The sequence below is a fragment of the Dama dama genome, chromosome 4 (assembly GCF_033118175.1).
Source record: "Dama dama isolate Ldn47 chromosome 4, ASM3311817v1, whole genome shotgun sequence".
NCBI classification, from domain to species: Eukaryota; Metazoa; Chordata; class Mammalia; order Artiodactyla; family Cervidae; genus Dama; species Dama dama.
The window spans coordinates 38000856-38024031 of record NC_083684.1 but is presented as its reverse complement, the minus strand read 5'-3'; the positions used below and the strand labels follow the sequence as shown (position 1 = coordinate 38024031).

Sequence of the window (23176 nt, the reverse complement as noted above, 5' to 3'; positions counted from 1 at the left end):
TACTTACAGGGAGCCACTACATTCACCCCCGCTCATCATAATAAATGGATCATAAGGGCTGGTTCACTGTGATTCAAAGTGGACTCATTTTAGAATCCTCTCTACTTCCTGGGGTGTGTGTTTGTGCATGTGGATGCATGTATGATGCATGTGTGTGGATTCATGGACGTCTGTGTGTGTGCGTATGTGTATTGTAGCTGCCTGATTGAAGGCTGGCATGTTCCTCGTTGCTATGCTGGTACTTTGCTAATGGACATCTATCCCGTGCTTTTATCAGGGGGTTGTTAACAGGCTTGCTGTTTTCCCCGCATCCATCTCCTTTCATTTCCTACTTAGAGCACTTTCTCGTGAGCAAGGGTGCTCACATTTTCTGCTCTTGGTGTTGGCTCTGTTTGCCTCTCTTCTGCCAAAGGGCACCATGGCGTTACTCAAAGGACCTTTTGAACTGTGTGTTCAATGAATGAAGAGCTCATTCGGGACGGTTACTGGGACAGCACACGCTTCCAGCGGGTCCCGGTCGCCTCATCGCTGGGCCGTGACTCATGCCTTTGGCATCCGCCTCTGCTGATCTCAGAAGCCATGTGGGAGGTTGGTTTTGTTGATGCATCCTGGGGTCTGTGACCTTTTCAGTACCGTTTTATCTCACATTTTGAAAGATACTCCCCCCACAACAAACTGCAGTTATAAAGTAATAACAGATCTGTGTTCTCATTTTTAATTAATCATATATACATAATTGCCAATCAGCGTTTCCAATCAGTATGAGTTAATCAGCCTTAACATTTGTTTATTCACCCAGCACCTTCTCTGTGGCTGACCTATGCCAGGTGCTGGGGATAGAAAAGGGAACAAGAATCAGTCTTAGTGGGAGTTTCCAGTTTATTCTCTTCTTGTTAACTCATCATTTTAATTTGGGGTAGAGCTGATTGACCGCCCTCTCTGTGTCCAGAGTGGTACCAGGTTCCTCAAGTATCTCACCCCGTTTTCTGCTCAGAGCAGTCCGGTGAGGTAGGCATTAGACACACCACTTTTCACATCAGGGAACTGACAGAGTTACAAAGTTGAGTCATTCACTCCAAGTCACATTTAATTACAAAGCAGAGGATTTGAACTCAGGATTGCAATACTCTAAAACTTTTCCATGGATGTTACAATCACTAACTCCCTGAATTCCTTCCTTCTCTTCCCTACTGGGTAGGTGTTTGCTTTCATGGGCACGAGAGTGCCCTATGTTTTCTCCGTGTTCCAGTGTTTCTGGTTTAGGGTTCTCCCTCCCCCTTTTTCTGAGATATAATTGAAATATAACGCTGTCCTAGCCCAAGGTGCACCATATAATGATTTGGTATATGGATACAGCACAAAATGATCACCACACTCAGTTAATATGGATCACTTCACATAGTTACATATTTTGTTCTTGTGATGAGAACTTTTAAGATCTACTCTCTTGGCAACTTTCAAATATATAATACATGATTGTTTGAAGTCTCTGTAGTTAAGTTTGAGGTCTCTGAAAACCCTAAGTACAAATGAGTCTGTTGCCTCATAGAATAAATGGAGCTTCAGGCTTCCTAAGACATTCAGCTTACTCACCTCCTGTTTAGATGAGGAAACAGTAGCAAAGGGGTTTGCCCATGGTCACACAGCCTCGGAGTTTGGACATGTACTCAGCACCCCTGATGTGTTGATCACAGCATATTTCCTTGTTACTGGCTCATCTGTTCTCTCAAGAGGTCTTCTGGGTAATTCTCTCTAGGCTGGAGGTAACAGCAGCCAGCATTAGAGGAGGACATTGCTCGTTAAGGGTGGGGTCCAAGTTTGCCCACCCCTCTGTCCCCAGCTCCAACACAGGCCCACACGTCCACTAGGTGGTCAGTAGGTGTGTGTTGGATGAAGGAACTGGATGAAATGAAGGGGGGCCTCCAGGGATAATCCTCTAATCCAGTCGTGCTACCTTTTTGGTACTTGCAGAACTCCCTTCTTGGATCTTCCCACACCAAGGGGTACTTTAGAATCAAATTGATGGTATCAATATTTAATTGGACACTTTGATGATTCCATCATTTAGCATCATAAACTATTTTCCTGTTTCTATTTTGGAATAAAGTGGCTGGTTCTTTTGGTATCTCTCGGCAGAATTTTTTTTGGCTCTACGGGAAATTGATGGAGGGATTGGATCTCAGTATCAGACTCCTGGTTCCCTTTGGGTGTGGCCACCTCTTGTATCTTCCGTGCAAGAGAGATGCTGCCAGTTGCCTAATGAGACTTTATACCATTACAAATTTATGTCTCAGATAGATAATATCTTTTTTTTACATTATATAAGAAGTGAGGAAGAAGAGAGGGGAAAAACCACCCACAGTTCCTCCACTCTGACTCATAAATTATCCTTATTTTTCTCCTCCTTTCCAGTACTCAACTTAAGAATATTTTTACATCATCGTAATTGGAGTGAAGATTTTGTTTCATAATGAACCACGCTGAAATATTCCAACATGTTCTTCCACATTGCTTTACAATTCACATAATTTCAGTTTGGGGAAGGATTGCAATTTCAAGCAGGGTGTGTACTATGTCTTACGTTAAAATCGTCCTATTACAACAAGGCAATTTTGGCTTTAGGTGAACAGAAAGATATAGTTATTATTGAGAATCTGGGTGAAATAGAATAGGATTAGAAAAGATTTGCCATACCTAGAAGGTCCTGTACTTCAAGTCAGTTATTCCATATCAGTCAGCTTGTTAAAGCTCAAGTGCTCTGTTTCCTTAATGGAAAAAGGAACACTTGAAACATGCACAGAGAAGCTGAGAACTGGCCAATATCAGAATTTTGTGGTCCTTTTCTCTATTTTTAATAATTTAGAATGTTAAGATGCCATTAGAAGCAAGCATCCTTCCTAATTGCCAGAAGCATTTTCCTCACTTCTGAAAATGGGTAGCATTTAACTGGCAGGCAAAACAACCAAAGCAATAAACAATGAAAGCTGAGTACTTAGGAAAGCCAACCTGGTCTTCAAACTCCTTCAGGAGAAACAGTTAGAAAGGCAGAAAATGGCTGAAATAAATCCATCCACTCATGTTCAGGTCAAATGTGTTAGAATTCGTCCTTGTAGGAGGTTAAGGGGTTTGAGGGGATGTGGCTGCAGAAGTGACCTGGTGATGAGCTGGTCTGGAAGAGAAGGTCGGGAGAGCTTTGGCTAATTCTCTTTGCACTGTAATCCAGCGGGGTTGTGGAGGGGATCCTCTTTAGGCCCCTGAAAATAGACAGTCTAGCAGATCCAAGTTAGCTGCCATTTCGCCTTTCTTTTCATCCTTTCTTATTTTGGGAGCTCTCTTCCTTCTTCTCGCCCGCCCGCCTCCTCTGTCACTCGGCGTTTGCTTTGGATAAGCCATGGGTGTCTGTGTGCTGGGGATGAGAGGGAGGGCAGGGAATGTCAGGACCCCCACTCACCTTGCAGTTATCATATCCATCCACCTTTCCTTTCTCCCTTCCTTCCTTCCACCCTCCCTCCCTCCCCGTTCCTTTCTGTCCCACCTTAACTTGGTCCTCAATTCTATGTGTTTATCTCTGCAGAAAGACTGGCACATAGAACTACTCAACACGTTATTATTGAGTAAGTGAAAGAAAGAATGAATGGTGAGAGCTGTAGAGAAGAGAGCCTTGTAGTGAGGGAACCATGGGGCTAGGAAGACGTCTTCCTCCCTTGAATGCATACCCATTACTGTTGTGATACCCTCCTCTTTCCGCTTCCTCCATGCACCCCCTGCGCCCGATGTAACATTTAACCTGTTCACATATATGTTCTCTCTGGCTGCCTAGTCATCTGTCTGTTGTATACTCTAATGAGCATACAAATAAAAATAATTTTCTGTTTTTCCCTTTGTGATTCTGTGAATTTCATGCAGATTTTTGTGAATAAAAAACCTTACTCTCTTGTACACCCATAGCTAGTTCATGTCAAGGTATGGCAAAAACCACCACAATATTGTAAAGTAATTAGCCTCCAATTAAAATAAATAAGTTAATTAAAAAGAAACCTTACTCTCACCCCTGCTATGTATAAAATGGACAAAACAGAGCTCTTGTGGATTAAACAGAGAAGAAGAAGATGGGAGGATCCCAGAACCCCACCCACCCACGCTGCCCTCATCCACTACAGCCCCTGCATTAGCCTCTGGGGAATCTGGGAATTTCCTAGTCTCTGCTAAACACAGTCAGTAGAATCACTGGATTAAATCACCACTGAGTTTCCAGTTGGCTCTTACATCCTGAGATTTGTGATGACCTTCAACCTTCAAGTCTGCGTCTCTGTGCTTAAAGTTTGTAACAAATGCAGATATAGTGGGTGCTACAGGAGATATAAGTGATGCAGAGCTTCTGCTCTCTGTAAGTTCACAGAGATAGGGGGTGGCAGGAAAATGTAATGGTTCCCTAAAACAATGAGGTACCCTAGGACATAAGGTCAGAATGGCTGATAAAGATTGTGAGCAGTAGATATTGCCTTGTGCGTGCTTGCTAAGTCATTTCAGTTGTGTCCAAATCTTTGCGACCTAATGGACTGTAGCCCACCAGGATTTTCTGTCCGTGGGATTCTCCAGGCAAGAATACTGGAGTGGGTTGTCATGCCCTCCTGCAGGGTATCTTCCCAACCCAGGGATTGAACCCGCATCTCTTTTGTCTCCTGCGCTGGCAGGCGGGTCCTTTATCACTAGTGCTACCTGAGAAGCCCTTCATTCCATCAAATACTGGTTGAGCATCACAGTTGACTTAAAGGGGTCCCAAGAAAAAGACGTGATCAATTCTGTTTCATTAACCATTTAAAATTTTCTGTGTTACTCATCACTAATTGTTTGCTGTTTATTTTTTCTGCTCGCTTCCTAATTCTGCCACTGGATGGAAGCTCTGCAGAGATAGCAGCCCTGATGTTTGGACTCAATTGTCCTGAGCAGGATCTGACACATAGTAGATGCTCAAGAAGCACTGGGGGTCGGGTTGAATGGTTGATAGTGATGATGCCCTAAGGAGCTGGTGTGTATGTATATGTGTAAAGTTGGGAAAGGAAGGTGAATTATCATGAGGTCATCATTTTGTTAGGGCCTTGGACGACAAGGGGAAGTTTAAAAAGATGAAAAGAGTTTAATGCATTCTGTGCACGACAAAAGTGGGATCGAAGGTAGAGAAGAGTGAGATCATATGGTAGGTGGAGCCAAAAACAATCAGTTCCTGGAAAGAGCTGCCCCTTGTGAGGCTGAAAGTTGGCTGAGCTCGCTCATGAAGGGCATTCCATGGGGGGGTCAGGGTGGCGTGAGAATGAAAGTCAGATTGCCAGGGTTTGAAACCCTATAAGTTAGAGGGCTGGGGTGCATTAACTCAGCCTCTCTGTTGTACATTTCTCCATTTGCTAATTCATGTGGTGATCCACGTAAGCACAGGCCCTAGAACAAAGCCATTTTGCTTACTAAAACCTGAAGAGGCCAACCCAAGGAGGACTTCCATTCTTTGAAACCCGGAGCGGCACAAGCTGGCTCACGGTGCGGAGTGGACATGTATCAGTCTGTGGAGGATGGACCAGCCCTCACGTCCTCCAGGGAGAGAGATGCTGCCGGCATCCTCCCACAACCCCTTCCTTCCCTCACCTGCTAGAGACTCCGCTTGTCCTCCACACACCCGCGATGCTCTAAGCTGCCAAATAATTCCAGTTCCATTATGTTTACTTGCAGGATATTGCTCGTTGCCTGAGGCAGGGTCATCCCTGTGAGGACCAATGGGATAGATAACTGTCTGGCCTCAGCATCTGGAATGACGGTGATCTGAGGACTGGCTCTCCTTTCGTGGGCGCGTGGCCCTGCACCTGAGCGTGTTTTCCGTCCCCAGGTGTGGTGCTGCCTGGGCGACCGCCTGACTTCTTAGCCAGAGCTCTGCCTGTGAACCTTCGTTCAAATTATTCTATGATGCCATTTCTCCTCTTCTTGCTTTTACCATGTAAAGCAATACTATATGTTTTCCATGCTGTAGGCTTCCTTACAGGCAGCCTTAGATCCCCTCTGGGATAAAATAAGGTGTGCATAAGATGTGTGACATGAATTCTAGAGAGAGGCAGGGTAGATTCTGTGTCCAATGAGTTTACAACCTAGTTTCTTCTCCAGGAAGACCTAGATTCCTGGAGATTTCTGGACTCTGGCTCTCACCTCCACCACCAGGTAGGGGGCAAGGTTTGTCTCTTCCTTGTCATTCTGTCTCCACCCTTGAAAGCCAGCCATAGTCATTCCTTGCAGTCCCCTCACGCACAGGATCTGACACCTGGTCACCCTGAGGCTCCTGCAGAGAAACTGTGGGCTGCCAGGGGCAGGGTCTCTGTGGGCCCTGCGTCTTAACCACCTCCCACTCGGGGCCTCGGTCTCTCCTCTAGGGCCCCCCACCACCACTTTCAGTCAGTCATTCATGCTGGTCTTCACAATATCTGAGTACCACCCTCATTGTTATTTACTTCATATTTTCTTTTGGCTCATTCTGCTTTTCTTCAATATTTTTAAAGAAAATTATATCATGTATCATCAATGGCAAACTAGTACCTCATCATGAATAGAAAGTGTTAGTTGCTCAGTCCTGTCCCACTCTTCGGGATCCCGTGGACTATAGCCCACCAGGCTCCTCTGTCCATAGGATTCTCCAGACAAGAGTACTGCAGTGGATTGCTATGCCCTTCTCCAGGGGATCTTTCCAACCCAGTGATTGAACCTGGGTCCCCTGAAATGCAGATTCTTTACTGTCCGAGCCACCAGGGAAGCCTCCTTTCTAAACAGAAGTGCTGAATGCTGCAGAGAGCTCGGTTGCTTCATTCATGTCCATTTCTTTGCGACCCCATGGACTGTAGCCCGCCAGGCTCCTCTGTCCACGGGATTCTCCAGGCAAGAATACTGGAGTGGGTTGCCATGCTCCAGGGGATCTTCCCAACCCAGGGATCGAACCTGTGTCTCTTATGTCTTCTGCATTGGCAGGCAGGTTCCTTACCGTGAGTACCACCTGGGAAGCCCTCCTAAATAGAAGGTAGCCCCCAAATAGATAAAATAAAAAGGAAACAATATAGTCAAGTCTACTCTGAACCTGAGACTACCTTCTCAGTTAAAAGAGAGAATTTTCAGGGATCACAGCAAATGGAGACATTGCTTTTGCTGAGATCAGGACTGAAAGATAATTGAAAAGGTACTTCTCCACTTCCTGATTCATTGTCATTTAATGGCAATAATAATAACAGTAATTTGTTGGGCCCCTATTGTGTCAGGCATTGCATTTATTGTTCATCTTTACATAGAGTCAGTGTAACAGAAATGTGATAGATTTTTGATCATGATGATGTGGACTAACACTTAGTGAACAATTAATTTGTGCCAGAAAATAATAGTGTACTTTGAATGTATTAACTCATTTGTCCTCATCACCAGAGGCTCCAAAGGATGTTGTGATGCCCATTTTACAGATAAGGAAACAGTCCTGAGTCATGGAGCTGTTGAGGAGTTAAGTCCCAAATGGGAACAGGCAGGATGGCAAGTTCCTACCCCAGCAGGGGCTGCGCTTCCTGCCAGGGTCCCCCTAATCCACAGCATGGCCCCCCTGCTCTCTTGCTGCTTGCTGGGTGACATGCCCACTTGGTCTGGTTTCATCCTGGCTCTCCCTGAGGTGACCAGACCATCTTGTCAGGGGCTGTGAAATCTGGCTGTGTTTACATGTCTCCCCTAGAGCTAAAGGAAGACTTTGCCCTCATGGTCTCCTGCATATGCAGTGTCCTCTTAAAGACGGCTTCATCCTGGTATCAGGTTTGCCCCTTGAAATCACAGACTCACAGTGACTGTCAGGGAGGGAAGGAGCCTAGAGATCTTCTAGCTCAGTATTTTCCCCACTATGGTCAGAACTCTGCAGGAAGGAGCTGGGCTGCTTTTAGCTGGGGAACTGATTGCTTCAATTACAGAATTTTGTAGACTCAGCATAAGAAAGAACCTTGTTGACCATCAAGTCCAGCCCAGGTCAAAATTTATTGTGTAAGTTGCTGGATATGGAATGCGGTTTAAATATTTTAAGAAATTAGCATGTTCATAGTATGTGTGTGTGTGTGTGTGTGTGTGTGTGTGTGTGTGTGTAACTTACACACTTACAGTATCAGATAACTGAAGATATCAAAGCCCAGAAAGCATAAAGAAACCCTGTTTCAAAATTCAGCCTGATTTTCTCGGCTGAAGCCTTAAGATAGTGATTTAACAATTGAACATTATAGTGGAAGGGGCTTCCCAGGTGGTGATAGTGATAAAGAACTAGCCTGCCAATGCTGGAGACACAAGAGATATAGGGTTGATCCCTGGGTTGGGAAGATCCCCTGGAGGAGGGCATGGCCATCTACTCCAGTATTCTTGCTTGCAAAATCCCGTGGACAGAGGAGCCTGACAGATTATGTTCCATGGGATCACAAAGACTCAGACACAACAGAAGTGACTTAGCATGCACCCAGCACAGTGGGAGACCTCACAGAGCCTCTGATCTGAGTACAGAAAGGCCATTTGCCTGTCACTTCCACATTAATGATCTAAGCTCAGCCTAATAAGATGACCCAACTCTCTGCAACTGTGGTCAATGCCATTTTATCTTCAGTTTCAGTTTTTATCATTGAAATTGGTAAAAGTGGACTTCACTTGTCATTTGAAGAATTTTTTTTAAAAGATGAAAGGAAAGAAATGTATGATGGTGTGTGTGTGTGTGTACTTCTGCCTGGGAGGGGAGTCCAGGGGGATCAGCCTAGAAAATGCTTCTTATGAGGATATTAGATTCTTGATATTGGCATGCCATTCTTTAAGAATCTCAAAATTGGTGCACACAGTGGAGAATATTATTCTACCAATAAAGTGCAGCAAAGTATAGCTGAAACCTTTTAATGGCCCACTTCCCCTGCTGACCCTGAATGAATCCAGCATACTTAGTGAGGTGTGATAAGGATGCAGAGTGCCCACTAGACTAGTTTGCTGGCTCGTATAACCTCTCTGTGAATTTGTGGCCAAATTCATATTTATTCCTGAAGAAAAACTACAAGTCACTACCCACAGTGGGCCTTCATTGCACCTGGGCACAGGTGGGACTTTGGTGTTAGGGACTCACTTCTTTATTTACTTTTGATCATTTGTTCAGAAGTTATTTGGGAGCGTTAGTTTGTGCCTTGGTCCACCTGATTTACCGTAAAGAAAACATTCATGCTTCCTGCCCTTGTGGAGCTTGTGGACACTTTGAATTTGTACAGCTTGTATCTTCAGAGTAAGTGTCTTAAGAAGAGATAAAATAACAAAATGGCATTTTCTTTCTCTTAACTTAATTTTACACTGCAGAAGGACAGTCCTATTTACTTTTGAGAAGCCTTGTTTTGTTTCTTTCTGAGGAAAGAAACAAATGACCTCAAGAGAGAACCCTCTCCTACTACATCATATAGCAGTCATATTGCTATGGCCAGTGCAGTTTGCTCTTCTTCCTGTGGGAAGTCTGAGACTGTGACTGTTTCTCAGTTCAGTTCAGTTCAGTTCAGTTCAGTCACTCAGTCATGTCCGACTCTTTGCAACCCCATGAATCACAGCATGCCAGGCCTCCCTGTCCTGTCACCAACTCCCGGAGTCTATGTCCGTCCCATGTCCATCGAGTCTGTGATGCCATCCAACCATCTCATCCTCTGTCGTCCTCTTCTCTTCCTGCCCCCAATCCCTCCCAGCATTAGAGTGTTTTCCAGTGAGTCAACTCTTCGCATCAGGTGGCCAAAGTATTGTGGTTTCAGCTTCAACATCAGTCCTTCCAATGAACACCCAGGACTCATTTCCTTGAGGATGGACTGTTTGGATCTCCTTGCAGTCCAAGGGACTCTCAAGAGTCTTCTCCAACACCACAGTTCAAAAGCATCAATTCTTCGGCGCTCAGCTTTCTTCACCGTCCAACTCTCACATCCATACATGAACACTGGAAAAACCATAGCCTTGACTAGACGGACCTTTGTTGGCATTTGCAAATAAGTGGCTTTCTTGGCTGTATGGAGGCTGCTCAGATTTGATGAAACGTGATGTAACTACTGTTTCAGGCCTTGGGTCATGGTCAGAGATCTTTGCTGTTCATCGTTTCATTTGGGGGATGGTGTTTCATCAATGTATGTTCCCTCTCTCTCTCTCTCTGGATACGTCAGTAGCCTAGTAAGGTGATGTAGTAGTCCTTGATCTTTTTTTTTCAATCACCACATTATTTCCCTAAATTAGTGCCCTAATTTATGTCTGAAGAAAATAGTTGAATGTCGTGGTTGGATGAATTGCCATAGGTTCAAACTGCTTGTGTCCAAATTGTGGCTTTGTTGTTTAGCCACTTCTTGAATGAGGTGCAACTTTATTCAGCCTTTCTGTGCCTCATTTCCTGGTTATGAAATTAAATAGCACCTGATGTGTAGGATGGTTATGGGATTAAATTCTACATGATAGGAAAGTACTTAGCCTAGGACCTGGCACGTTGTGAACTCTCAGTAAATGTTAGAAATCATCTTAGCTGTTTGGATGAAGGTGTGTCTGTGTGCCACCCAGCTCCAGGGGGTGCAGGAGAGCTGAAAGAGTTAGCATCATATGTACGTGACTGTAACCAGACCCTTGAGTCCTCGGAGATGATTAAATGCTTCACTTGGCATCAGAAGTATTTGGGAAGTATTGATCACACTTTTTCAAACTCAGTACTTGTACAAACACATGGATTTACTGTCACTCACTAAGGAAATACCTATTGGCTAACCAGTCTTGTTAATAGCCAATTGCTCACAAAATGATAGTCCATTTTACTAATCTTAACTATTTTAGAAACCAAACTGAACAGCTCCACATAGCTTTTATCAAGCCTGAGTAATTTGGGCCAAGGGAGTATATTATTATAGTCCTTAAAAAATTGTGAATTTTACCTGTCATTTGACATCAAGTAGATAAAAAAGCAACAGGTTTTCAGTGGTCTAAAATTTAAAAAATACATTTTTATGGTGGGTCTCTATTTCACCTCTGCCATTTCTGCATTTCTCCCGTAGGCCAAGCCCTTTAGAGGGTTAGCAGGCTGACCCAGGCCAGACAGAAAGTGAGTGTAAGACTTGATTTCTGTCTTCTAGGATCTCAAAGCTTTCTGGGATGCAATGTTGGAAGGGGCAGACAGTCATAGTAACAAAGAACTCTACCCATGGGAGAAATCAAGACGTAATAGGGTATACTGAGGGAATCTGGATGCCCAAGTCCACAACAGGGAGCAGGGAAAGTTCCACCACAGTTATACCAGCAATGAATGGGAGGGGAATTCAGCTGAGGAACAGTATGTGCCCGGAGGAATGGAGGTGCATAGCCTGCCGGGAACAGCAGGCCTTACCTGGGCAGGAGGTGAAGCTGGGATAGGCCAGGCGGAATCGCGTTCAGCTGTGTTGAGCAGTGTGGATGTGTCTTCACCTGGTAGGGAACCATTTACAGTTTAAATATTCTCAAAATCATTATGTAAAGACTGCTGTTCAGGCTTCCCTAGTGGTTCAGTGATTAAGAATCCACCTGCCAATGCAGGGGCCACAGGTTCGATCCCCGGTCCAGGAAGATCCCCATGCCTTAAGGCAAGTAAACTTGTGCACCACAACTACTGAGGCCATGCTGAGAGCCTGGGAACCACAGTGAATGAAGCCCACCCACCCTAGAGCCTGCACTGCACAGCGAGAAAAGCTACCATAATGAGAAGCCTGTGAACCACAGCTAGAGAGCAGCCCCCACTTGTCACAACTAGAGAAAGCCCTTCAAGCCGCCAGGAAGACCCAGTGCAACCAAAAATAAAAATATTAAGATTGCTGTCCAAGGAAGTTTCTATTTTGTCATGTGAATTACTGTCAAATGTTGAGATATTTGTTCATTCACGACAAGTAGACAAGCTAAATAAACTTCAGAAGGAGTGAATATTGTTCTGAAACAGGTGTGATCACGTGTGCCCTGCTTGTTTTGTTTACCCCAGCAATTCTTTCTACAACTTTTCCAGTTGATCTGATGGACATCCCCAAAATTCTCCTGAAGCTGGATTATATTTATTTTTATTTGCTTTCCATCTCCTCTTTACCATGGCCCCTCAAAACTTAAAAAGTAAAATTGCTGCTATTTTAGGGCAAAAAATACATATATACTCTCTTGGAGAAAAGCTTTTCATTTTCTTTCTAAGTGTTCCCAGGTTCTATAACAATAGACTCATGTGTGTATATGAGTTTTATAGTGGATGTGTTTAGCTTTTCCTCTTTTTCTGACATTGCATTCCTTTTTTATTCATTAAGAAATCATCATGGCAAAATGGGAAGGCAGATCCTTGTGAGCACGGGAAACCTAGATTTGAATTCTTATTCTACTGCTAACTAGCTTTGTTATCTTGGGCAAGTTATTTAACTTCTCTGAGGTTTGATTCCTTTCCCTTTTAGGAGGTAGGAGCAGAATAAAACAAACCCTGCCCAGTGCTGTTGGGAAGATTAATTAAAATAAAAATGCATGTAGAGGCACCAAGGCTATATATATTGGGGCTATGTAGTGGGTACACGTAAAACTGGAGCATCCTGTATTGCAATTGTTAATATGGGAAAGGGTAGAAAGAGAAACTCCATCATTTGGGCAAGAAATAGGGATAAAATGTAGAGTAGCAGGAGGTTTGCTCATATGCTAGGAGACTGTTTGTTTATTCATTTCCCAAAGATATTACAAAGACTGTGAATATTTATTTAGTTCTGCTCCCAATAGCCCTTCTAATAGGGAATTATTTGGGTACAACGAAAGACATTTGTAAATGCGGCTGATAAGACTGACACTGGACAAGGAGTGTTTTGTTGGACACAAGAATTCTATTGTCGCTGGCTTCAGTTGTCAAGTGCCCGGGGAACCCAGAATTTATGGTGACAGCACAATGGGCCTTTCAGGGCCCAGCGAAAGAGCTGTGAGATCCCGCTCTCCGGCTTTTCAGGGCTTCTAATCTTTTTATCGGGCCCGGACAATGCCGGATTCAGCCGCTGCCTGTGCCTCCTGACTGTCCATTGGCCGTCAGGTATTGTGCGGTAATTACCATGTTGACAATGGGCCCTCTCTACGCCAGTCCATCCGTGCTTCGGAAAACGGCGAAGGTTGTCACTTTGTATTAGGTGCCTCTAAAGGCATGGCTTACTTAGAAAAACTACCAAAGAAAAATCAAGATAATCGTGTTAAGAGTTTGATTTAAAGGGCCACTGTGTCAAATCCATTTGGAGCCCAGGAACTCTTTATGGATGTTTCCTTGTAATTACAGCCAGACGGTGGGCACCATCCTGCTCAAGCAGCAAGTAGCTGGCCATGGAGAGTTTGCAGGGAGCCCTGAGCTGTGGGCAGCTGGCAGCCCTCAACATCGTATGGGAGCAGAGGTCTAAGCTGAGCCTTTGAACTCTGAGGGATCCCTGAACTTCTCTGAGAACTCAGTTTCCTCATCTGAAAAGGAATGGGGTGGAAAATGCTTATGGATGAATATTAATTATGTATTCCATGAGTATGTATTAATATATGCAAATATAGTCCCATACAGATGTGAGAGTTGGAACATAAAGAAGGCTGAGTGCCGAAGAATTGATGTGTTTGAATTATGGTGCTGGAGAAAACTCTTTAGAAGACTCCTTGGACAGCAAGGAGATCAAACCAGTCAATCCTAAAGGAAATCAACCCTGAATGTTCACTGGAAGGACTGATGCTTAAGCCAAAGCTCCAAGACACTGGCCACCTGATTCGAAGAACAGACACAGTGGGGGAAAACCCTGATGCTGGCAAAGTTTGAGGGCAGGAGGAGAAGGGGGCAACAGAGAATGAGATGGTTGAGTGTCATCACCAACTCAATAGACATAAGTTTGGGCATACTCCAAGAGATAGTGAAGGACAGGGAAGCCTGGTGTGCTACAGTCCATGGGGTTGCAAAGAATCAGACATGATTTAGCAACTGAACAACAACAACAAATATATGGAAACTTCCACCTACCATAGAGCTCTGTAAATAGCAAATATACAATGAAAGGTAAAGCAATTTAATCATACGCAATTGACAAAGCATAACCTACATGTTTTTGTAATTGCAGCTACTAATTATTGAGTGTCTATTCTAAGTGAGGTATTTATTCTCACTATTCTTTACAATAATCAATAATCCCACAAAAGTTATTGATATCCCCATTTTATAATGAAGAAACTGAAGCTCAAAGAGTTCTTGCCAAAGTCAAATTAGCTTGGAAGAGGCAAAGCCTGGATTTTAAGTCCTGTCCCCTCACATTTAATAACTTGCTTCTTTTCTCATTTTTTTTTTTTTTTAAATAATAGTCTGCAAACCTGTTTGTCTTAGAAAATATGCTTCACATGTGGCTTTGGAACTTGGGTGATAACAGGAAAGAAAAACACCCAGTGCTGAGTATTGTTTTGGTTGATTCATCCCTTCCACCAGGTCAGGAACATGTGACCCCCGTACAAGGAAGTAGCCCCCATCTGCAGACACCTAGTCTCAGCTTCCTCTGCCCCTTCTCTTGCCTAAAGAGCAAAAACACGCAGCAGCATCAGCGGCACAGCTTGGTATTCCTAGACCAGCAGGAAAGGATATGGCCTTTGCTTGAATTCTTTGCCCTATAAAAGTTTCAAAAAGCTGATATTTTATTTGTTCAATGATAATATATTTAATCATAGTTCATATTACTCAGTTCCATACAAAAATATCTCAGATTCCCTGCTGTGTTGTTATAACAAAAAGTAGAAATGAACGATCACCTTTCAGAGGAACAGCCATGATTTACCCTGGCAAGTAGGTCTTGTCATGGACTCTTAAAGTTGGCGGGAAAGGAGTGGATTTTTTTTTTTTTAGCGATTTGATCTGCTGCTTCATTGCCCTATATATTTGGGTGTTTACCACTCAGCCTCAGTTTTTTCACCTGTAAAATGGATCTGTCACTCTCTCCTTGGGCAACCCCCCCCATTCAGTGGCAGTTCTTTCCCTTTTATACCCATCCCTGCTGTGGCATACCTACACACACAGTGAGTGACTTGAGGATCCTGAAGCAGGCGCTGATGGAGTGCATGGGGTGGAGACTGTTTTCATCTAACTCACGTAGACTTTCAGCCCTTACCCCCCTCCCACAGCACTAAATGTTGTTGCTGGTGTTGGCGATGTGCTGTTGACAATGATCCAGGCATACACCTGGCCTGGCTGAGCCCACATTCTAGAAGAAGACCCACACGTGGAGAGCTAGGAGCCGGGGCATTTGATCTGGAGCAGAAACCCTAAGAGAGGGATGGCGGTTTGACTCGGGGGTCAGAGGGGAGGATGTGGCCCTGTGTGTACCAAGACTTCCATTCAGTCAGAGTGCAGTGAAAGAAATCTGCCACCATCGCTGAGTTTCCTCCTTGATTTTGCTACCCTTGCCAAGTATGTTCTCCATCCCACTTTGCACCCTTGGCTTTGTGGATTTCTTTTTCCTGTTTCTCCATCTCTCTGAACTAGTGCACGGCGTGGAGAGTCTGATTCTAAGAGTCTCAGTAGTGTGGGTGGCCAAGCACAGCAATGGGGAGGGGCTGGTAGACAGCAGGGCAGTAGGTGAAGAGGGCCCGTGATGGTACGCAGGGCTTGGGGAGACTAAAGGACGGTGCCCTGAGAGTAGGTAGGAGTGGGTGCTGCAGCGCTGGGTTGTATGTCCCTGTCACAAGAGGGAACACATGATCCCAGGTATTGGGCGGTCATTAGGTGTGGGGGGCAGGCAGGGAAATGAACATTCCAACCCGAACACCAATACTGCAGAAAGAGAGCATCTGTGGTACACTGCCCAGCTCTCTCAGACCCACTGAACTCTTTTTTTTTCCCCCCATCAACTCCGTGAAAAAGGACAAAGACAACTTAGATTTTTTTCTGTTCATTTTTTTTTCTAGGAAACATGGTGTAATTATATACCAACGCTGTCCATAGAACCTAAAGCCCCTCTTTCTCAAAAGTTTGCAGTAAGCAGAATTCATAGAAAACTTACACATTTATTTTTGCTTTCCTTCCAAAGCTCTTAATAATCAGTGCAGGCTTTTGGTGAGAGGGCTTTTATAAGAGATATTTTACAGGGAAGAGCCCCTGGAGAAGGAAATGGCAACCCACTCCAGTATCCTTGCCTGGAAAATCTCATGGACAGAGGAACCTGGTGGGCTACAGTCCATGAGGTCAGAGTCAGACACAACTGAGCAACTAACACTAACTAAAGAATGCAAGGCAAAGTGGGAGTTCAATCTGTTTTTATAGATTTGACAACTAAAGTTTTAAAAACCCACTGGCCACAGACATAGACGTGTCATGAACTGATTGGAGACAGCAGAAGAAAAACAGAGGAAACACAGGCTCTGAAGTCAGTGCTGCTGGATTTTGATCCCACCGTGGGTGTTATGGGCTGGATGCCCCGGGCAAAAGTTTGATCTTTTTAGGGGCTGGGGAGAGATACCCGATGGGTTCATGCTACCCAGAGTGGATATACACATTTAAAGAGACTACACTGGTAAGGACCACACCAAAGGCCTGTTCCATCCCTCTTCATGGTGTTCTATTTAGCCATTTCTGGGTAACATACCATCCCCAAATTTAGTGTCTTTTAACAACTGTCTATCCTTACCTCTTGCAACTGAGTGAACTCATCTGGGCAGTTGTTGCTTGGGGTCTCTTGGTGTAAAGTCAGATGGCTGGAGTCACATGAAGGTCCAGGTCGGTTGGATGTCTAAGACGGCATTTTCACTCACCACCTGACTCTTCAGCTTGGATGCCCACAGCAGCGGGGGATGGCTGGCCATCTCTCTCGCTATCCATGCAGCTTCTCCACATGGCTAGTTGGAGCTTCCTCTCAGCATGGGGATCTAGAGCATTCAGACTCCAGACATGGCAGCTGACTCCTCCCAGAGCAACCTTTCTAAGAACACAAGACCGGTTACCAGGTTTTTAGGACTCAGCTTCTGAAATCATATATTAATAATATCTCTTTTGCTGTGTTTCTTTGGCTCAGTTCAGTTCAGTCACGTCCGACTCTTTGCAACCTCATGGACTGTAGCACACCAGGCCTCTCTGGCCATCACCAACTCCCGGAGCTTACTCAAACTCATGTCCACTGAGTCAGCGATGCCATCCAACCATCTCATCCTCTGTCCAACCCCTTCTCCTGCCTTCAAATCTTTCCCAGCATCAAGGTCTTTTCAAATGAGTCAGTTCTTCCCATCAGCTTCAGCAGCATCCCTCCAGTGAATGTTCAGGACTGATATCCTTTAGGATGGACTAGTTGGATCTCCTTGCAGTCCAAGGGACTCTCAAGAATCTTCTCCAACACCACAGTTCAAAAGCATCAATTCTATGGTACTCAGCTTTCTTTATAGTCCAACTCTCACATCCATTCATGACTACTGGAAAAACCATAGCTTTGGCTAGATGGACCTTTGTTGGCAAAGTAATATCTCTGCTTTTTAATATGCTATCTAGGTTGGTCATAACTTTTCTTCCAAGGAGCAAGTGTCTTAATTTCATGGCTGCAGTCACCATCTGCAGTGATTTTGGAGACCAAAAAAAAAAAAAAAAAGTCTGTCACTGTTTCCCCATCTATTTGCCATGAAGTGATGAGACCAGATGCCATGATCTTAGTTTTCTGAATGTTGAGTTTTAAGCCAACTTTTTCACTCTCCTCTTTCACTTTCATCAAGAGACTCTTTAGTTCTTCTTCGCTTTCTGCCTTAAGGGTGGTGTCATCTACATATCTGAGGTTATTGATATTTCATTGGTTACCCCAGGGCAATTCAGAGTCACATGGAAGGGGACCACAGAAGGGTATGGTTCTCTGGGCAAGTGATTGATCTAGGGAGGGCTGTTGGAGAGTGGCTATGACATGCTTGTGAGTTGGGTCCTTCCTCTGGGGTTATGAACAGGTCCTTCCCCTGTGGCTTTTTCTCCATGACTCCATATACATCTGGGAATAACCCCAGCCCTGCTCCATCCTTGACATCCTGGAGATAGCACACATGGCAGGAGCCAAAGGAGATGCTGGTTCTATCCCTGGGTTGCAAACATCCCCTGGAGGAAGGCATGGCAACCCACTCTAGTATTCTTGCCTGGATAAGCCCATGAACAGAAGAACCTGGCGGGCTACAGTCCATGGGGTTGCAGAGTCTGATGGACTGAGCACGCATGCACAGAACAGTTTTACTGTTCTTGTTACAGTCACCAAATTAAGGTGCCGTGAACAGATTTCAGTAGATGTACAGCCCATCCTCAGCCCTGTGCAGATGGGTTTTCCCATGTTGCTGTTGTCCCTGTTGTTTTGGAGAAGGCATTGTATGTGAAGAGTTGATAGGTGGAGCCAAGATGAAACAAGGAAAATTGGGTCTGGGAAAATGAAGGATAGTAAAGTCAAAGTGGGTGTCCCTGATGGCTCAGATGGTAAAGAAACCATCTGCAATGAAGGAGACCCCAGATTCGATCCCTGGGTTGGGAAGATCCCCTGGAGGAGGGCATGGAAACCCACTCCAGTATTCTTGCCTGGAGAATCCCCATGGAAAGAGGAGCCTGGCGGTCTGCATTTTATGGGGTTGCAAAAAAGTCAGACACAACTGTGGGATGAACCTACAGTCAAAGTAAGAAGCTGTTTAAGCCCTTAGTGCAGCCCAAGTTGATCCTCGAAAGTAGATGTTCTAGAGAGGAAGGACATTCAAGAACTCCTTTCTGCTGTCGTGTTCGGGAAGTTATGCCAGCGGCACCTTCCTTGGTTCAGTGCCTTGGTTTTTTGAAGACGGCAGCTGTTCAGACACTCCATATTCCTCTCTTCATTCATTCAGCAAATATACATTGAACAGCTGCTCTGGGCTAGGAAAAGTGGCAGACACTTCGGGAGATATGAAGATGAATCAGCCCAGCATCCAGGCAGAACACAGCCCCCACACACAGAAGCTCCAGAATGTGATGTGGAGCAGGAGGGGGAACACAGAGGAATGTAGTCCTGAGAAAGAATTGCAGCTCTGTCAGCCCAGTGCCCTGCTCTGCCCGCGTGGGGATGACATCTCCTATCACGACCGCCACCGCTCTCCCTCTTTGCCCTTGAGTCTGTCACTCCACCAGGATTTGACAGCACCAGGATGGTGCTTCTCTCTTTAGAAGGGAGGAAACTGGCTTTGGAGGCCAGTAAAATGTGGATTCTCTCAGCAACTGACTCTACGATTTCCTATCTCCCCCACAGGTTTGTTGTTAGTACTAGAGCAAATACATGTAAAGTATGTAGCATGGTACAAGACGTTGGATATATGACTGCTTTTATCTTTGTTATCAAAGAACTGAATGCATAACGTTCACCGAACCATCCTGTGGTACCTCTAAATTCATGACAACTTTTTCCCTCTTTGCACACCATTGTGATCATTTATTTACATCTCTCACGTTATACATGGGCCCTTATTGTCAAAGAGAAAAGTGTGTCCTATGCAACTGTGTACCCCCAGTGTCTAGGAGTGTATCATTCTATTGATTCATGTCACCTCCAGGTTACTAATGATCCTTTCACTTTTTGCAGAAATTACTGTATATTCGGCTCAGAGGTCTCCTGAGGATCCTTCTGGTTGCCATTTGTTGAATGACCAATCAGATGGGTGGAGTTTTGTGTTACAGAAACTGGCAGCAAGTATCCAATGGGTGAAGAAGGTAAGATGGACCAGCATTACTGTGTGTATCAAATGTTACTATATTTGTGGGGATGGAAATGATGGTTTCCAGGCCCATCCCACAAATATGCCTACCCTCACAGATCCCAAGTAGAATTTGACAGGGCAGTAATCCTGGGCTTTGAGGAATGTGATTATTCCTGTTATTATTGGGTTACCTTTATGGAGCACCTATTATGTGCCTGTACAAAGATGATAGTTTTTTGTTTTGGGTTTTTGGTTTTTTTTTTACTTTTTGGACCATAGAAGGTTCATAGGAGATAGAAGGAACTAAAAGGGTTATATAATTCCATGGCAGAAACTTGGCTGGAGAGACTAACACGACTCCCATGTTGTTCTTTATCCCCTTTTCTTCTTTTGAAAAGAATTCTTTAAATGTGTGCAAGGTGGCTTACATCCCACAAGGTAAAGAGGTTGCTAGGAGGCTGAATCTTTTAGATCTCAAAAGACAGAGCACTAGATCCTAAGCTGGGAGACTGACCTCAGCTCCAAACCTGGCTCTGTCGTTCACTGTCTGTGTGCCCCTAGGTTAACAAACTCTTCTCTGGGCCGCAAAGGTGGTTGGGTCCAGAGTAACTAATGGTCCATAAGTTTTAGGATTCTATGGACGCATTTACCTCCTTTATCAGCTCACTAGTAACTGAAGCTATTTTTAGAGGATGTTGAAATATTCAGATAAAACGTTAAGAATTAATTCTAGCAGCATGACTTCCCACACGGTACCGTCTTAGACTCACCCTTGCGTGTGTCAGTGGCTCATCTCGCCGTGAGTGTCCACCAAGTGACTTAGATTCAGAGGCCAAATGCAAGTCATGATCTTTCCCCCTAAACCTTTACCTTGTCCTGTGTGCCACATCTCAGTGTCAGCATCAAAATTCACTGAATCTGAAGCGTGAGTGCACACTGTATACCTCGTAGCCTCTTGTCTCCAAGAGTAATTGATTCCCGTTGGTTTACTCTCTGATTATCTCTGAAACACTTTATTCTCTCTAGCCACACTGCCACCATCAGATGCAAGCCAGAATCCCTTTCTCCAAGATTTTGCTGCAGTTGCCACCTAACAGATCTTTATGCCTCCAGGGTTACTTTTCCCTCTGTCAACTCCAGCATGATCCATCTCTCATACATATCCTGAACAGTGTCCCTAAATCCAGATATTATGTTACTTTGCTACTAATCCTTTCACTCTGAGGCATCTGAATTTCTTCTCAAGCTTTCAGGACCCTCTAGTAATGGGCCCACTCTTCTGCTGTTTAGACCCCCCACTCAGCTGTTGTCTCTGCACACACAGCCTTCACTGTACTCATCCACTCTAGATCTACTATAAGGCACAACCTTTATTTCACAGAGCCCAGTGATCTCTATTTCCTCACAAACTACCTTTTACTCATTTTATACCTGTGCTTGGACCTCATTACCTCTAAGGATTTCTTTCTGATTGCTGAAGACTGAGCTATGGATGTCCCCTGGGCTTTAGTCATCAAGATTATACCATCTACTGTGATTCCCACATGGGTTGTAATTGTCTGTCTAGGTGTCTATCTTGCTAACTAGACCTGGAGGTTCTTGAGGATTGGCTTTATCTTGGGACCACCGGGTTGGTTGTAAGCACTACTCTGGCCCCAAGTAGGTTCTCAATAAATATTTACTAAACATATGAGTAGAGACTTTAAGATAAGAAAGGGGGCCTGATATTACCACAGAGAGAAAAGTCACAACACTGGCAGCTAACAGGTATTGAGTGCTTATGCTATGTCAGGAACATATGGTCTTGAAAGGTATCACTTCCCTTAATCTTTGCAAAAACCTACTGTGATAGGCACTATTAATATCTAACATTTTATAAATGAGACAACTGAGTTTTAGAAAAGATAAGTAACTTGCCTATGGCCATATTGCCATACTTTTATCTTTGGAAGTTTGACTTTAGCCAAAGCTTTTATCTTTGAGCACTCCTCTCTTTTGTTTTCTCCATGAGTGAATCTGGTCCATTATGGACAAAAGACATGTCCTCTATGGCAGGCTGAAGACTTTTTCTGCAGCCTACACAAGCTATTTTTACTTAGATGTCAGCCCCTGTAACTGGGACATGTATATCTTTGGTGATTTTCCAGATGTTTTTCACTCATGTTTTAATGTGGGTTTGTTTGAGGACAAAATTTCAACTTGGGGAGCCCTCCCCCATCTTCTTCTCTCATGTTCTGGTCGACATTTGTCATGGGGACAAACCACTGAATGAAAACACTCTTAGTGGAAGCAGGGCCATACTTCCCTGCAAATGTACCAATATGATTTGGAAATTATGTGGCTGGCTCCTCTCACATTAGCATATTTTGCTCTGAAGCCTGGCTCAGCAGAGGAAACGCATCCCTCCTGTGGAAATGCCTGTGAATGACGATCATCTCATTTCTGCCAAGCCAAATAGGTCTCTTCATTTCAGTGGTCCTTCGAATTTTTCAATAGGCCATGCAGCTGACATTTCCTATTTTTCTAATACTGACAAATAGAATGAGGTATCAGTGAAATAGAGTCAGAAGTTAAATAGAAAGTACTTCAATTTAATTTCTCTTCTAGGGAATTGTTTAGGTTTTTTTTTTTCTTCCACTTTGAAATTAACAACAGCCTGTTTTGAAGAGTTCTGCATCACTTTTATTCCAAGGAGAGGAAGGTAAACTATTCTGATGTTTGCAGCACCCTTAAAAAAACACAGCATGGTACAGATGGAGCAGTCCTTAATAGTCCTTTGATCTTTCAGAATAATCTTCTTGTTTTAGACAGAGGATTTTTTTTTTTTTTTTGCCTAGAGAGAGGAAAGGATTTATTCATGATCATAGTACAAGGTTTTGGAAGAACAAAATGAAACTAACATACAACTTTGGCTCAAGACTCAGATTCTTGATCCTCAATCCGTTCATGATGCCAGCATTTCTTAAACAGGTGCCTATGATCTGCTGGGATGCAGACAGGGATAAAGTAGCTTTCACTTTCTTCAAGGAGCTTACAGTCAAGGAGCTCTATATAAAGTACCCAGAATCCTAATAGGAAGGGAAAAGAGGGATATGGGGGTTGTGTAGAGAGAGAGAAACACGTTTTACAAATGGTGGTGAAGTGGTTTGGACTTACAGGATCGGCTCTCCAGCTGACTTCTAGGGAAATGCACTTGAACTTCTGTTCTTGGTACCTCTGCCTCACTTAGGCATCTTCCCAGAGCAGGGGAGGGGTGACCTAAGAAGCTACAGGACAGAGCTTCCCGGCCGTGCTACCTCACTGAGCTTTTAGTAGGGCAGTGGGGCACAGATCGAATGTCTTAAAGTGAAAAATATTTGCTCTTAGACTCAGGAAAAGTGTACACACATTGAGACCCTCCTGACTGATTACTCAGCAGGGGCTGCTCCTCACAGGTCACTGATTACCTTTCATT

At 44.2% G+C, this 23176-nt stretch overlaps 1 protein-coding gene across 2 annotated transcripts in view; it reads left to right on the top strand.

Moving 5' to 3' along the window:
* CDH11 (cadherin 11) overlaps window positions 1–23176 on the top strand; it is a 150099-nt gene that overhangs the window by 44522 nt on the left and 82401 nt on the right. For both annotated transcript variants that reach the window (XM_061138650.1, XM_061138651.1), the window contains exon 2: window positions 19608–19735. The gene's annotated coding sequence lies outside the window, so the exon portion shown is untranslated. The remainder of the gene's footprint in view (window positions 1–19607; window positions 19736–23176) is intronic.